This window comes from Hibiscus syriacus, unplaced genomic scaffold (assembly GCF_006381635.1).
Source record: "Hibiscus syriacus cultivar Baekdansim isolate YM2019G1 unplaced genomic scaffold, ASM638163v2 tig00111027_pilon, whole genome shotgun sequence".
NCBI classification, from domain to species: Eukaryota; Viridiplantae; Streptophyta; class Magnoliopsida; order Malvales; family Malvaceae; genus Hibiscus; species Hibiscus syriacus.
This window is the reverse complement of record NW_024062960.1, coordinates 54,566-73,481: the sequence shown is the minus strand read 5'-3', so window position 1 is coordinate 73,481 and position 18,916 is coordinate 54,566.

Here is an 18,916-nt window from a genome sequence, read left to right as displayed (position 1 = left end):
AGAATAAACTGCTTTAAGGTACTAGATGTCAATTCTTCTCGATATAAAATAATTAAATATTATTTTGTTTCATCCTAAAATTAAAAGAATATTATTTAATGGGATCTAAAATCTAAATTAAATTCGAATTTGTGAATTTCATTGTAAATATAACTAATTAATTGACTAGGTACCGATTTAGGGTGCTGTGGGGGTGCTAATCCTTACCCACGCGTAATCGACTCTCGGACTCAATTTTTTGGTACGCATATCATAAATTTATTATTTTAATTAAAATTAATATTTTTATTAAAATGAAAAATACATTTTTGGGTGTCCAATCACACCCTAATCAAATATTAGTGGCGACTCGTTGAATCACGTTTTATTATTAAAAGATCACCAAATTATTCGAGATGAGATTCATTTAAAAATCATATTTTAAAAAATTAAATTTGTTTTTTAAGAAAAAATCCTTTTGACAGGTAATAATTTTATATCGTAGGTCTGTTAATTATTGTTGGACAGATGGTTTATTTAAATATACATATGTTTTTCGAATACTTAGAATTGTAGTGGTCAAATTTAATTAGTTATAGTCATGTGACTAATATAGTTATATAATTAATAAATATCATATATATATAATTAAATAACACTAGTTTTATTTTTTATAGGACTAATACAAAATCGACCCAAATTCCATTAATTACAAAAGATCCAAGCCTGCTGCTATTGTTCATTTGGTTTAGGCCTAACAAGGAGTCCACACACATGACCCAAACCCGACTAGGGTTTCATCTCAAGTCTAGCCGCATGTAACACCCTCAGACCGATGCGGGTGACTCTATCCGATTCGAGATGTCACATTCTGGCCACCAGAGCGACCCACAGTAAAAATCCCAGAAAAATTAAAATTTCTGTTAAAACACATAAAACATAAAACAATTTATAATTAAAACACATAAAATCATAAAATAATTTATAAGTAAAACACAAGTTCATAAAACCATTCATGTATTAAAAACAAAATTAAAATCATACAAGTTTCATACTTAGTATAAAAATCAAATGTAACCTACATGCACCCTAATTACACTTGTACCATACTCTTCAGCCTAAGCCAATGAAACTCCCATTATATATTACGATAGCTGAACTGGATCAATTCTTTTAACATGAAATAGAGTGTAAAAGAGTGAGCTCTGGGAAGCTCAGTAATACAGAACTACCAAGTGATGTTGAAGGACATGCAGATAATATGCAGCATAAATTTCCTTATTGATTCAGACATCTACAGGTTTTCGGGATGAGCTGAGGTTCCATTGATATTTCTTCGAGTAAAGACATGAAGAATTCAGTTCATAGGAACGTTCAGAGGACCAAGTTTAGGAGATCGGAATAGGATATCTAGTGTGTTCCAAAAAATAGAGTATATATTATATCCTTTAAAATGTTAGTAGTTTAAAATATATTTTAAAAAACCGAATACCCTCCAACAAACACCTTTATGTAGTTTCCTCAGAACATCTATAATACTTACCCTAAGTACACAACAAAGGAGCCACTAAGGGAGTACCTTGGGGCCTAAGGGCATACCCAAGGTCTCCTTAGGTCCATAAGGAATTACCAGCTTGATCAGAGCTGTACCTCCATACTCCATATCATACCCATTCATTATTCAATAGAAATCAAATTTAGCAATAACTTTAATATCAAAATCATGATCCATTAGAATGTTGTAAAAGATAATGTAGTGATTTAAGTCACATGAATACCCTCAATCCATACACTAAAATACATTCCCCATACTAAGGGAGTGCCCTGGGGCCTTAAAGCCTACCTAGGAATACCTTAGGTTCATAAGGAATTAATAGCTTGATCAGCTAAACCTCTATACTCCAAAAACCTACCCAGACAATCCCAGTATTGGTTCATACAGTAAACAGTAGATTCAATGATCCATAAATCAGAACGATTATTTTCATTGAAAACATGTAACCATAGAACACATATTGTAGCCATAGTTCATAACAATAATTCAAAACATTAGTAATCCGTAATTTTAGAAAATCACATTTTAAAACAGGTAAAACAATTACATGTCACATAGGGAACACTAGAGGATCCAGTTATTGTAATACCCCAAATAGTAGGCCATGACTAATTTAAAAGGGAATTAAAAATTTAGAGGACTAAATTGAATAAAGGTAAAGTAAAAAATGACTTAAGTAAGACCAATGTGTAAGAGATAGATTAATAAAAGGGCATTTTGGTCTTTTTAAGTGAAATAAAATTAAAACCCATTTAAATCTAGGGATTTAAGAAAATAAGTTAAAGAAACTATCTCTTCCTCTTCTTCTTTCTCGTGGGTTTGCTCTCCTCTGTAGCTTCAAAGGTAAACTTGAATTGATCAATTTTTCCTTTTGATTATGGTTAGTTCTTGTAACCTTAAGTAATATATAAGCTTAAAGAAAAGTTATATAGGATTAAAAAAAAAGGGGAAAATAAGTTAAAGAAACTATCTCTTCCTCTTCTTCTTTTCGGTGGGTTTGCTCTCCTCTGTAGCTTCAAAGGTAAACTTGAATTGATCAATTTTTCCTTTTGATTATGGTTAGTTCTTGTAACCTTAAGTAATATATAAGCTTAAAGAAAAGTTATATAGGATTAAAACTATGAGATGGAAGAAATAATAGAGAATTAAGAAAATGGGTTTTGAAATGATATGTTAATATATGAGTGTTTATTGGTAGAATTGACTTTTCAAAGAGGTAAATGAGAGATTAGAAGCATTGGATGAGTTCAAAAACAAGTTAGAAATTGTGGTGTGATTCTTATAATCAAATGATCTTGAGGGATACTAGATGTTTTAAGTAGGTAAATGAAGGAAAGTTAGCATGGAAAAATGAAGGTAAATTGGGTATATTTCAGGGGTGAAAAATGCAATATATAGGTAAGGATACCGATACTGATAGAATAATACCGAAACTATAGGCTAAAATGGGATGAAAGGCTAAGTGCCTTTGAGGCCTAACTGTGCATTTGACAGAAAGGTGTCAATCATGCTAGTTAGATAAAAGGCTAAGTGCCTTTGAGGCCTAACTGTGTCTTTGAAAGAAAGGTGTCAATCATGCCAGTCAGATGAAAGACTAAGTACCTTTGAGGCCTAACTGTGCATTTGACAGAAAAATGACAATCTTGCCAGTTAGATGAAATGTTAAGTACATTTGAGTAAAATATTAATGGCCTAGCTGTGTATTTGACTGAAAGGTGTCAATTATGTCAGTTAGATGAAATGTTAAATACCTTTGAGTAAAAGATTAATAGCCTAACTGTGCATTTGATAAAAATGTGTCAATTATGCCAGTTAGATGAAATGTTAAATACCTTTGAGTAAAAGATTAATGGCCTAGCTGTGCATTTAACGGAAAGGTGTCAATTATGTCAGCTAGATGAAAGGTTAACTACCTTTGAGTAAAAGATTAATAGCCTAGCTGTGCATTTGACAGAAAGGTGTCAATCATGCAAGTTAGATAAAAGGCTAAATGTCTTTGGGTAAAAGACTAAAGGAAATAAAAATGAAATTTTGATATAAACAATACATAAGTGGTATAACATGATGCTCTATACATATATATATATAATATACATCAATGCATAACTGGTATAAATGAAATGTATAATAGCGTATAAAAGGCATAAAAGGATGCCATAAATAAAATGCATAAGGGTGTATTATCAACACGAAAAGATGCCATAATTGAAATGCATATGGGTGCATTATTGAAATGAAAGAATTCCATAAATGAAAAGGCATAATGGTGCATTATAAGTAAGAATGGATGTTCTCAATTAAAATAAAGAAAAATGACTGAAGAGATAAATAAAAAAAGAAAAGTATAAAGAAAGATAGGTATGCTGGGCATACTAAAAATAATTAAGGTAATTATGAATGGAATACGGTTTAACCGAGGAGGATTATAGGATCATAAAAGAATATACGATTTAATATGAATTAAATAAATATGACATACTTATGCATACATAAAGATTTTGTTGCAATATTATGTCTCACTAAGTAAATACTTAACGTGTGCTACTTTCACGCGTAGGTAAAAGAAGAGACAAATCAAATAAGGAGTGCAACAGTAGCAACGAATATCATAAATTAAGGTTGGCTCGTCAGTAACTATAAGACAATCTGATTTATTTGGGAAAAAAATTAGTTGACATGTAATTAAAGTACGAAAAAATGTTGTGATTTGTATTTAAGTAGAACTTCTTATCATATTTCAACTAATGTTATGCTTTATATGAAAAATGTTTTGTTTTAAGAAAATTGGGAAATAAAATTTTACGGATTTTTCTAAAGGGAAAATATTTTAAAAAGTGACGTGCCATATGTATTTCGTGTACGAAAAGGTATACCTGATATGGGTGTTACATTTATTCTCTGAATGTACTTAATATTTATCAAGTAGGGAACCATGAACTTTTGTAAATTGATAGGATTTTAGAAATAAGATCCTTATAAAAAGGGGTTTGATAGTTATCAGATTCATCAGTCATTCAGGAAGTGATTTGTCAATATCATATAGTATATAGATATTTTTTGGAGGCATTAAGTAATCAGGAAGATATTCATAATCTTTTGCATCAGAATTAATTGATATTTCAGATATTACATGAGTGATTCCATTATTAAGGAAATCAGGAGCATTTTGGACATTTGGTTCTTAGAGAATTCTTAGTAATTTTAACCTAATAATGGTTGGGTGATAATTTTCAATATTTAAGATTATATTGAATCATCAGAATTGAGTCAAGTTGCGTTAATCAGATTCCAACACTGCGATCCTTGCCAATCTCCCTAGTAGTGATTGCACTAGTTGAACAAACCTCTTTTATAATCATCTTCTACTAGATCTTCACATGATGAATGATAACTCCGTAAAAGGCCACATTTTGGGACCTTTTTACTTAAGTTATTGAATATTTAAAGGCTCATTTAGGACCATGTAGATGCATTTAGAAGTATTTAGTTTCATGTGGTGGAATTCAGTTTGCCACAATATTTTATTTTTCTAAAATGGTGCTGCTTTATGGGAAATGTGCAGGTTTTGAAAGCAATGAAAAGAGGAAAGGAAATGCCGTGACATACGGAGATTGCTGAGCAGAATGAAAATACCAAGTTCAGCTGGCATTTCGAAAGCCTTAAAGTGCGAGAAGATATTTTTGAAGCCAGTTGTATCCGACTTTTCGAGAGCTCTGCCCGAGAAATCCACCTTAAAGATCCGCTTGGAGGGATCAGTGCTGCAACTACCGGTTCTGATGATGACGCCGCCTGACCCTGCAGATCCTTTCTGTCCTTGGGCACCTTCAACAGGATTATGCCGCGTAACTCAGCCAGCTACCCAGGCTGTATCATAGCCTGTTCTGCCCGACTCTCAAGCACTTAACCATGGTTTTGGGGTTTCTATGAAGGTTAACACCAAGACCTAGGATTCATTTTCCCCTATAAATAGAGGATGAAACAACATTGAAGAGGACTTTTGTTTCACCCATATTTGAGCTTAAAAAGTTAGAGAGAGAAGGTCTCATATTTCTCCGTCAATCCTACTTGCCGTGGCATTTCTCATTGACAAGCTGGAGGGAGTGGCGTCCTAAGCTTCCGAGAGGAGCCAGTTCTCTAGGAGCAGTGCTTGGTGGTCGAGGGAAGCATTGGGCAGTGCACGTCGAAGAGTTTCTCTCCTCCCTTAGTTCTTTGCTTTCATATTTTATTATTGGGTTGTAAGGAGCAAATGATACTTGCTTTGTGCTTGTTTATTTCGAACCACACCATGAACTAATCCTATTTGGTGGGACTTCACTTGGATGTTGAAGTTTTTATTTCAATGAATGGTTGCTTTGCTATGCTTTAATCTGTTTTGTTTATGAAACTTAATGCCTTAAGGTTTTAGGAGCTATGAGAGTGGCCTTTTCTTAGGAGGTCTTGAGGGTTTGAGAGAATGCCTTGTCAAATTATCCTTTGTGTTCGAGAGAAACTAGGGAGGAACTACATAAGCAAGGGGTTCTAGGTAGTAACTAGGCCTAATCCACCTTAGAGATAAGGTTATGATTTCATACGACTAAAAGGAGTTGTGCAAAAATGATAGGTTAGATGTTAATGCTTCAGTAAAAAGGTATTACCGAGACATATCCTGTTATCTGGACCAATAGGATCACTACATGGGTTTACGCCAATCGGTTTTGCCAGGGCATCTTTAATCTGTCGATTCCCTTACTAGAGATAGCATAGGGCACCTTAGTAGACTCTGTCGGGTAGGCTAGGCATAGAAGAAATACCATTCAGAGAAATATACTTAGATTGTCCTAGTGACTCCTATCACTCATTCCCATATCAGCTTGTCGTGTGAGAAAGCTAAAGTCATATATATATATATATATTAAATCCAGTAATGGCATTTTTTTTGCCTTGACATTTCTATTTGTTTGAACTTATCATAATTGAATTTGCCACGACATTTCCACATCAGTCATTCCATTTTGCCACAACATTCTCATTTGTATATACCATCACTAACTTTACTTAGGTGAAAAAGTAAAGTGCCTTGACAAATCTATTTGATTTCTCCAATTCCCTGTGGAGACGATACTCAACTTATAACTTTATTACTTGTTCGATTGTGTATACTTGCACACATATCCGCACCATATTTAGTACTCACAAAGAGCGGACAAGTTTTTGGCGCCGTTGCGGGGTATTGGCAACTAGAAGTTAAATTGTTTTGTCATAGCATTTTTATTCTTCTTGTTCATATTAATTTTATATAGTTTTACCATTTATTTTTCTTATTTTCTTCAGGATTTCGTGGTGTTTGACCAGAAGTAACCCTAACGAGCCATTAGAACCGGTTGAACATGAGATTGAGAGACTCTTTAGGAGAAGAAGACGTGCTCAACGTGCAAATATGTACCAAATTGGAAATCCAGGCATTGGTCATGAGGAGAATCAGAATACCGAGGCAAATCCATTTGCTGGGAATGCTCCCAGGCCTCGTGCCATTCGTGACCATTTAAACCCGATTTTAGACGATTTAAATCCTGGAATTGTGGCACTAGAGATTCAGGCAGCCCATTTCGAGCTCAAACATGTCATGTTCAATATGCTTAACTCCATAGGCAGTTTGGGGGCATGCCAAACGAAGATGTCATGCATCATATTCGTAACTTCTTGGAGGTGCGTGATTCTTTTCGCCAACAAGGGGTGCATGAAGATGTTCTGAAGCTAAAATTATTTCTATATTCTTTGCGTGACCGAGCAAGGGCTTGGTTGAGTGGCGTTCCAACGGGTTCAATGGAGTCTTGGACTGATTGTGCAAAAAAAATTTGCTGCGGTATAATCCTCCGAACATGAACACCCAACTGAGGAACGATATTGCTTCCTTTCGTCATGTTGATGATGAGTCGATGTATGAATGCTGGGATCGATACAAGGCATTGCTTTGCAAGTGCTCAAATCATGGTTTTCAATATTGGACTCAAGTGGCGATGTTCTAAAATGGAGTAAACGCACCCACGAGGATGATGCTAGATGCCTCGGTAAATGGGACGCTACTTGACAAATCACCAACATAGGCATTTAACATTCTGGATAAGATTGCCACTAATGATTATCAGTTTCCATCCACACAGCATGGAGTTGGGCGCAAGTCACACGGAGCTTTTGAGCTAGATTCTAAAGATAACGTGTCCGCCCAACTTGCTGCTATCACCAACATGTTAAAGAATTTGCAAAGGCCAAGTGAGGTGAGAGAAGTGAAGGCAGCTCCTTCTACATGTTTATTATGCCACGACAATCACAATGAGAGTGACTGCCCAACCAATCAAGAATCCATCAACTTTGTAGGAAACTTCAATCGAGGTAACAACAACCCTTATTCTAATACATATAATCCTGGATGACGTCAACATCCACACTTTTTATAGGGAAATCAAGGAAACAACAATGCTCATCAACCAGCTCGGCAACAGAATTTCAATGACTCCTAGGGATTTCAATCGAATATGGCATGGCATAATTCTAATAAGGGAGGGTCATCTTCATCAAACACTAGCTCATTGGAAGCCACAATGCAAGAGTTCATTGCAACAACAAAGATAATGATGCAAGATCATGCGACCTCCATAAAAAATCAAGGAGCCCTGCTTCAAAGCCATAGTTTGTCATTAAGGGCACTGGAGAGTCAGGTTGGTCAAATTACCGCGGCATTACAAGAACGCAGACCAGGAAATTTGCCGAGTGACACTAAGTCACCAAACCTCATGGCAAGGAGAACTACATCGTGCTAACTTTCTGAAGTGGTACACAAATTAATGTTGAAGATGAGTTTGGGGGAAGACCAAAGGATGATTCACCCCCTGTAACCATGAAAGCTGATCAAGAAGTACAAGAAGAAGCACCAGTGGAAGAGGATAAGGTTGAGGGTTCATCAAGTAAAGAAATTGAGGGGAAAATAAAAATGCCAAGGCAACTTCTGTTCGCACCCCGTCAGTACAGGAAGCCAGACCCCCACCTCTTTTTCCGCAAAGACTAAAAAAGCATAACGAGGATATTTAATTCAGAAAATTTGTTTATATTCGTAGTCAACTTCAAATCAATATTCCTTTTCTGGAAGCTATGGAACAAATGGCTACATATGAGAAATTTCTCAAGGAAATTGTTACCAAGAAGAGAAAAGTGGAGCAGTACAAGATAATTGCCACGACAAAAGAATTTTTCTCCTCCTTAAGCAAGCTGCCACCGAAGAGACATGATCCAGGTAGTTTTATCATCCCATGTTCGATAGGAGACAAATTTATTGGGAAAGCATTGTGTGACCTTGATGCCTAAGTCAATTTTTGTAAAGCTTGGGATAGGAAATACGAGACCCATATCAGTCATCTTGCAATTAGCTGATCGTTCACATGTGCGTCCTGAAGGGTGATTGAAGATGTCGTAGTGCAGGTTGACAAATTTGTTTTTCCTGTCGATTTCTTGATTCTGGACTGTGAAGTTGATGCCACAACACCCATCATCTTTGGGAGACCCTTCCTAGCTACCGGTCGTATTCTCATCGACTGTGAGAGGGGCGACCTAACCATGCGAGTAGCCTATCAACATGTCACTGTAAATGTGTTTCGGTCTCTCAAGTACATAGATGATTCTGAAGAATTCCAGAGCATTTTAGAAGTGGATACAATAATTGAAAAAGAAACAAATCAATATTGCTAGGATAATTTCATTCAGTTGGATACTGATGAGAGGCTTCTCGGAGAGCCTAATGATTTTTCACCCGAGGAACAACAAGCTAGCTTCCTTAAAGCTAGCCCAGGTACGCGTTTTGAATCTCGTAATTGCAAAGAATTTGTTCCTCCCAAGCCCTCATTACATCATGCTCCTACTCTAGAACTTAAGAATTTGCCACATCATCTTAAATATGCTTATCTGGGTAATGATGAAACTTTACCTGTGATTATTTCCTCTGCCCTCACTCCTAACCAAGAATCAAGTTTGTTAAGTGTTTTGTCACAGCATAAGAAAGCATTAGGCTGGACGATGGCATATCTCAAGGGAATAAGTCTAACAATCTGCATGCACAAAATCCCGCTGGAAGAATGCCACGGTAAATCCATAGTTCCACAGCGAAGATTGAACTCAGTCATGAAACAAGTTGTGATAAAAGAGATTCTCAAATGGCTCATGCTGGAGTAATTTACCCCATTTTGGATAGTTCGTGGGTGAGTCTCGTTCAATGTATGCCCAAGAAGGGAGGCATGACTGTGGTAATAAGTGAAGACAATGAGTTGATTCCTACTCGCACGGTCACCGGGTGGAGAATTTGCATGGACTACCACAAGCTTAACAAGGCCACCAAAAAGGATCATTTCCCTTTGCCGTTCATCGATCAAATGCTGGATCAACTTGGTGGCAAGGTATTTTATTGTTTCTTGGACGGTTACTCGGGGTATAACCAAATTTCCATCGCACCAGAGGACCAAGAGAAGATCACATTCACGTGTCCCTATGGAACTTATACTTTCCGAAGAATGCCTTTTAGACTCTGTAATGCCCCGGTAACTTTTCAGCGCTGCATGCAAGCCATATTCTCTGACATGGTTGAGGACTTTCTTGAAATTTTCATGGATGATTTTTTCTGTTTCTGGGGACAACTTTCAAAAATGCCTCGGCAATTTGGCAAAGGTACTGAAGCAATGCGAGGAGGCTGAATGCCACTTCATGGTGACTAAAGGCACTGTTCTAGGCCACAAAATTTCTGAAAAAAGCATTGAAGTAGACAAGGTCAAGATTGAGGTGATCAAGAAGCTTCCCCCACCAAATTCTATCAAGGGTATTCGGAGTTTCCTTGGTCATGCTGGATTTTATCGAAGATTCATCAAGGATTTTTCCACAATATTCAAGCCCTTGTGCACCCTACTGCAACAGAATCAATCGTTTGTGTTTGATCAAAAATGCCATGGCGCATTCAAAGAGCTAAAGCAAAGGCTTATCTCTGCACCAATCGTAGTTCCCCCAGATTGGACGACACCGTTTGAATTAATGTGCGACGCAAGTGATTTCTCCGTGGGAGCTGTGCTTGGGCAACGTAGAGGTAAAATTTTTCATGTGATTTATTATGCTAGCTGCACTTTAAATGATGCACAAATTGAATTACACGACCACTGAGAAAGAATTACATGCTGGGGTATTTGCATTTGACAAGTTTAGGCCATACTTGATAGGCACAAAGGTCATAGTTCACACCGATCACTCCGCTATAAAATATTTAGTGAACAAGAAAGATGCCAAACCTAGACTGATTAGATGGATATTACTATTACAAGAATTCGACTTACAGGTAGTTGATAGGAAAGGTACTGAAAATCAGGTTACAGACCAGTTATCTAGGCTAGAAAACATTTCAGAATGCCAGAAGATTGTTGATATTAAAGAAGAATTCCCTGCCAAGAAAATTTTATATGCCACGACAATTCCGTGGTACACTGACCTTGTTAATTTTCTTGTTAGTGGTGTTTTTCCTTATGAACTTAATAGCCAGGGCAAAAAGAGGTTTCTGCATGATGTCAAGTTCTATTTTTGGGACGAGCCGTACTTGTTCAAGCAATGTACCGATCAAATGATTCGACGATGCATCCCCGAAGAAGAGCAACATGATATTTTACACCATTGCCACACATCAACCTATGGAGGGCATTTTGGATGTGCGAGGACTGCTGAAAAGGTCCTCCAATCAGGCTTCTATTGGCCATCGCTATATAAAGATGCCCATGAATTTTGCAAAGCGTGCGACAGATGTCAGCGCACTGGAATTATTTCCAGAGGACACGAAATGCCACTGCAAAATATTTTGGAGATAGAGCTCTTTGACGTTTGGGGCATTGATTTTATGGGACCATTCCTATCCTCCTTTGGAGATTTATACATCTTGCTTGCAGTGGACTATGTGTCTAAGTGGGTTGAAGCAATTGCCACTCTGAGGAATGACTCGAAGATGGTACTCAAGTTCCTTCACAAGAACATATTCACTCGATTTGGAGTACCAAGGGCCATTATCAGCAATGAAGGCACCCATTTTGACAATAGGTTAATTGGCAAGGCATTACAAAAATACGGAGTGCGAGATAAGATTACCATGGCATATCACCCACAGACCAATGGGCAAGCTGAAGTTTCCAACCGAGAAGTCAAGAAATCCTTGAGAAGGTGGTAAACCCTCAATGGAAAGACTGGTCCTCAAAACTCGATGAAGCTCTCTGGGCCTATAGGACGACATTCAAAACACCACTGGGAATGTCACTTTTCAAGATGGTATATGGAAAAGCTTTCCACCTCCCAGTTGAACTAGAACACAAGGCATATTGGGCAATCAAGAAACTAAACATAGATGCACAACTTGCTGGGGAGAAACGATTGCTCGATTTGAATGAAATAGAGGAGTTTCGAGCGCAAGCATATGAAAATGCCAAGCTCTACAAGGAAAAGACTAAGAAATGGCATGACAAAATGGTTTTGCCACGGTATTTTCATGAGGGCCAGAAAGTAATGTTGTTTAACTCTAGGCTCAAACTCTTCCCAGGCAAATTAAAGTCACGGTGGTCGGGATTATTTGAAGTCCATCATGTTTACCCATACGACGTTGTTGATATCAAGAACATGGACGATGGGTCCATTTTTAAAGTCAATGGCCAACGCTTGAAGGCTTACCAAGGAGTCTTACCTGCGCGTGACAAGTCGGCACTTCTCTTGCACGACGTCGACATTGCTCCGGTATCTTAAGGATGCCATGACATTTTAATTTTACTTATGTACATAATTTATTCTTGCCTTGCCATTATTTTAGTCTCACTTATTTTTAATTAATTTTGTAATTTTATTTTTATTGCAAGGGAATTCCCACATGATTAGCTCGTGTAGAGTATGGAGAAGCTTGTGAAATTTGGGCGGGAAGAGTGAATAATAAAAGGAGGGAAATTTTCAACTTTTTGACTTTTGACTTGGGGATTAGTTTTTTTTATTTGCTTTCATTTTGTTTCTTTCCCACCTAGACCCCACCATTTTACTTTTTATCCCCCACAAAATCTTCTTTTTGTTCTTATCCTCTCATTTTTCTTCTTTTTAACTTTTTCTTCTTTCTCTTTCATCTTCTCTTCCCTCTTTTCAACTCTTATTTATTTTCTCTGTGAACAATGGTCTGTTCCCATCCTCCCCACCACCCTCGCCACCACGATTTGTAGATGATGATGCCCGTGAACGGTTCCAAACCATAAAAAACTATCGTGTATTTTTTGAGTTGGGGTTTATCTTTCCTGAGGAGGAGGATACTGATATAGGGAATGAGGTGATCGATGTTGTCACCAAACATAAGTGGCAAAAAAATTTCAGGCATCCAACCGCTGTCAACGTAACCTTAGTAAAGGAGTTTTATTCCAACATCACCAAGCCAAATCAGCATGCCGTGATGGTTCACGAATTTCTGTTTGTTTTACTCCTACTTCCATTAATCGCTACTTTAAACTGCATGTTGCTGATGACCACCACACTAGTTTTGCACAAGAAGCTGACAACGAAACTTACCAAGGCATCCTGGAATACCTTTGTCTTCCCGATACTCGATGAAACGATCAACAAATGAGCAGAAGAACCGTGGATCGGGAGAGGATGCTCCCGCAGGTGAAGTTATGGAATCATTTTATTAAGCACAAGCTCTTGCCTACTTCCCACAACACTACCGTGTCCTGCCAGAGGATGCTCTTGATGCACTCGATCATATTCGGGCGAGCCATCGATGTAGGGAGCATTATCGTGGAATAGGCTCATCTGTGCCTCAAGAGACTTGCGAGTTCCCTGCATTTCCAAATATCATCACCACCTTGTGTCGTAAAAAGAATGTTCCTGAAGAATTGTTTGATGAGATTTTACCGGGTATAACTGGCATTACCAATGCAAAAATCCCTATGTTGTTGGGTCTGACGGAAGAAAAGGGGAAGGAAAAAGAAGCGACCACATCTCGTGTTTCATCATCTCCACATGCCAGGGAAAATTCAGATTCCCTGAAACATGCAGTTCAACACACCCAAGAGCATGTCGGTCAGCTGTCCGATAAACTGATGACATATTTTGCCTATGCCAAACGTCGAGATGAATTTCTCTCCAGCGCCTTGATGGAGTTTCTCCCGCACACAAACTTTACCATTCATGTCTTCCCTAATATACTCGTGCCAATGAATGAGGATGTCGAGGCATCTGCAGAATCACCTCACCTGCTCCAGCTGCTGCTCAACACTCATCCAGTAAAGAAAGTCACCAGCCAGCCCGCTGAAGTGGATGGTCCAGTTGACCCTGATCCAGTCCATGTTGTGTCACCTGACGTAGATCGAGAAGCCAACCTCTAACTCGCCAATCTTCCGGAAACACCATAATTCGTTGAACCCCTGGCGACCGAACATCCTTATATGCCGCAACCTGCCACGCTTTGGAAGAAGCACACTCTGAAGTACCACAACCCACTGAGTCAACTGAGGAGTCCCAATTAGAGATGCCACGACAAGTTCCCTTACGTAGGAGCCGACGCCGCCTCAGGAAAGCATCTCAGTGTGTGGAGCCCCCGCTCCCAGCCATCCCAGAGGGGCCTAACACTCCTCCAGCCGCACCAGCTTCAGACTCTGAACATTCTAGCCCCGCCAAGCTGAGCAAGCGCACTCGCATCATAGCATATAGTTTCTTTTCCTTAATTTTAAAAAGCATTGAGGACAATGATTCTCTCAAGTTTAGGGGAAGTAGGGTTCTCGCATCATTGCATGATAGTAGTAGTAAAACAAATATGCCATGACATGAGTAAAGGTTTGAATAGTTTTCTGGAATTAGTTAAGGATGCCCGATAATGATGAATCTTGATGGCTAGGATAGAATGTACATGACTGGTTGAGGATGATAGAACTAACTTTTGGACTTGCTTCTTTAAAATCCTTGAACACACGATTGTATGTTTTCGATGCTTGAGAAACTTAGAAATTTTTTATAAGAGAATTCTTAAAATGTTGTGGCGTAAAATTTTGAATGATGAAAAACCAACTAAAAAAATTTGAAAAAAATGAAGTTGTGAATAAATGCCTTGGCATATCTGTAGAGGGACACTCCGCTATGCCAGGGATATGAGTGAATGAAAGTAGTCACATGATGACTCTACCTTACTAGCTCAGGGGTGGAAGGTATGCTCCCTTTGACCTAGAGTGTGGGATTGTAAAATGATGGAATGACTCCCCTCATAAAAATAAAGAAAAAACAAAAACAAAAACAAGGTGGGAGTAAAAATTTGTAAATGTCATGGCAAATTCAGAAAGCTTGCTTAGAAAATTTTTAAGTTTGTTAAGCATGGACTGGATACAACACCCACACAAAGAATCTTACCCTAGGGGACAATACTAGATTTCTCAAACCTAATCTAGCATGTTGAAGTCATATGTGCTTAAGGCTGAAATTTTATTCCATGAAACTATTTGGCTTTTGAATTTGTCATGGTATTTTTGTTTTGCTTATTACTATCCATTTCTTGAGGACAAGCAATAGTTTAAGTTTGGGGGTGTGATAACTCCGTAAAAGGCCACATTTTGTGACCTTTTTACTTAAGTTATTGAACGTTTAAAGGCTCATTTAGGACCATGTAGATGCATTTAGAAGCATTTAGTTGCATGTGGTGAAATTCAGTTTGTCGTGACATTTTATTTTTCTAAAGCGGTGCTGCTTTATGGGAAAGGTGCTTGTCTGATGATGTGCAGGTTTTGAAAGCAATGAAAAGAGGAAATGAAATGTTGTGACATATGGAGATTGCTGAGCAGAATGAAAATAACAAGTTCAATTGGCATTTCGAAAGCGCTTAAAGTGCGAGAAGATATTTTTGAAGCTAGTTGTATCTGACTTTCCGAGAGCTATGCCCGAGAAATCCACCTCGAAGATCCGCCTGGAGGGATCGACGCTGCAACCGCCGGTTCTGCTGATGACGCCGCCTGACCCTGTAGATCCTGTCTATCCTTGGGCGCCTGCAACGAGATTATGTCGGGTCACTCAACCAGCTACCTAGGCTGTATCATAGCCTGTTTTGCCCGATTCCCAAGCACATAACCATGGTTTTGGGGTTCTTAGGAAGGTTAACACCAAGCCCTAGGATTCATTTTCCCCTATAAATAGAGCATGAAACCACATTGAAGAGGACTTTGGTTCCACTCATATTTGAGCTTAAAAAGTTAGAGAGAGAAGGTCTCATCTTTCTCCGTCAATCCTACTTGCCGTGGCATTTCTCCTTGACAAGCCGGAGGGAGTGGCGTCCTAAGCATCCGAGAGGAGCCAGTTCACTAGAGTAGTGCTTGGTGGCCGAGGGAAGCATTGGGCAGTGCACGTCGAAGGCTTTCTCTCCTCCCTTAGTTCTTTGCTTTCATATTTTGTTATTGGGTTGTAAAGAACGAATGATACTTGCTTTGTGCTTGTTTATTTCGAACCCCACCATGAAATAATCCTATTTGGTGGGAGTTCACTTGGATGTTTAAGTTTTTATTTCAATGAATGGTTACTTTGCTATGCTTTAATCTGTTTTGTTTATGAAACTTAATGCCTTAAGGTTGTAAGAGCTATGAGAGTAGCCTTTCCTTATGAGGTCTTGAGGGTTCGATGGAATACCTTGGCAAATTATCCTTAGTGTTCGAGAGATCAAATAGATTTATCAAGGCACTTTATCAAGGCACAGGGAATTGGAGAAATCAAATAGATTTATCAAGGCAATTTACTTTGTCACCTAAGTAAAGTTAGTGATGGTATATACAAATGATAATGTTGTGGCAAAATGGAATGACTGATGTGGAAATGTCGTGGCAAATTCAATTGTGATAAGTGAAAACAAATAAAAATGTCAAGGCAAAATAAAATACAATTACTGGATTTATATATATATATATATATATATATATATATATATATGACTTTAGCTTTCTCACACGACAAGCTGATATGGGAATGAGTGATAGGAGTCACTATTAAAATCTAAGTATATTTCTCTAAATGGTATTTCTTCTATGCCTAGCATGCCCAACAGAGTCTACTAAGGTACCCTATGCTATCTCTAGTAAGGGACTCGATAGATAAAAGATGCCCTGACAAAATCGATTGGTGTAAACCCCTACAGTGATCATATTGGTCCAGATAACAGGATATGTCTCGGCAATACCTTTTTGCGGCAGCATTAACATCTAACCTATCATTTTTGCACAACTCCTTTTAGTCGCATGAAATCCTAACCTTATCTCTACGATGGATTAGGCCTAGTTACTACCTAGAACCCCTTGCTTATGAAGTTCCTCCCTAGTTTCTCTCGAACACTAAGGATAATTCGCCAAGGCATTCTCTCGAACCCTCAAGACCTCCTAAGGAAAGGCTACTCTCATAGCTTCTACAACCTTAAGGCATTAAGTTTCATAAACAAAACAGATTAAAGCATAGCAAAGCAACCATTCATTGAAATAAAAACTTAAACATCCAAGTGAACTCCCACCAAATAGGATTAGTTCATGGTGGGGTTAGAAATAAACAAGCACAAAACAAGTATCATTCGTTCCTTACAACCCAATAACAAAATATGAAAGCAAAGAACTAAGGGAGGAGAGAAAGCCTTCGACGTGCATTGCCTAATGCTTTCCTCGGCCACCAAGCATTGCTCCTAGGGAACTGGCTCCTCTCAGATGCTCAGGACGCCACTCCCTCCGACTTGTCAAGGAGAAATAGCACGACATGTAGGATTGACGGAGAAAGATGAGACCTTCTCTCTTTAACTTTTTAAGCTCAAATATGAGTGGAACCAAAGTCCTCTTCAATGTGATTTCATCCTCTATTTATAAGGGAAAATAAATCCTAGGGCTTGGTGTTAACCTTCTTATGAACCTCAAAACCATGGTTAAGTGCTTGGAAATCGGGCAGAACATGCTATGATACAGCTTGGGTAGCTGGCTGAGTGACCCGGCATAATCCCGTTGCAGGCACCCAAGGACAGACATGATCTGCAGGGTTAGGCGGCGTCATCAGTAAAACCAACAGTTGCAGCGCCGATCCCTCTAGGCGGATATTCGAGGTAGATTTCTCGGGCAGAGCTCTCGGAAAGTCGGATACAACTGGATTCAAAAATATCTTCTCGCACTTTAAGCGCTTTCGAAATGCCAGTTGAACTTGCCATTTTCATTCTGCTCAGCAATCTCCGTATGTAACGAAATTTCCTTTCCTCTTTTCATTGCTTTCAAAACCTGCACATCATCAGACAAGCACCTTTCCCATAAAGCAGTACCGCTTTAGAAAAATAAAATACCGCGGTAAACTGAATTCCACCACATGAAACTAAATACTTCTAAATACATCTACAGTGTCCTAAATGAGCCTTTAAACATTCAATAACTTAAGTAAAACGGTCCCAAAATGTGGCCTTTTACGGAGTTATCAATGAACAAATATTTTAGTTGTTTTTAATTTATTTATGAATTGTAACAATATCCATAACGGTTGACGTACTTGGGTTGTGATTCACCTCAAATGGTGATAAAACACTTAGATTTTTTGATGTTTCTAAAATCTACCAAAGATATCCACTTATTTTAAGTCGTTAGAATATCAGATTGCTTCAACATTTGAGGTTAATTCAGTCATCTTAGAGTTTAAGTTATTTTGGTTTTTTAAGGTTTAGGGTATTTTGGTCATTTGAACATTGGAGGTTATTATAGTAGTTTCGCAGTTCGAGGATATTTCAGTAATTCTGATCAACCCAAACTTATGTATTTTCTAGTAATTTTGGTCAGGTATGTCATTTCAAGGTTATTTTTCACTTTTAGGGGTAATCTTAGTCTTTTATAGTACAATGGCATTTTTGTAAATTTTACTCTATAGGACTATTTTGTTATTTTGATTTTTTGAAAGCATACTTAGTGATTTAATGATAATTTGTCCTATTCATGATTTACATTGAATTATCACGATTCTAGCTCAAATAAGGTTGAACAGATCTCGACACCGCGGTACTCACTAATCATTCGAACTGATATCCTTCAAAATATTCACTTCTCAATATTGAATACACTAATTGAATTGGTTACCATCATACCACCATTAGAATGAATATCGAGGAGATGAACATGTATCCCATTGATATTATTTTTTTGTATTGCAGTCGTATCCAGAGAAAGACCGACAAGGTTGGGTAATGTTCCAAGACTTTTAGAGTCATTTCAATGTTTAGGTTTATGGTATTCTCAGGGTTTATCCAAGGTCATTCACTTATTCTAAGTCGTTTCCACCATCAGAGGTAAATCATGCCATATTTGTTTTCGAAGGGCATTTTCAATATTTTAC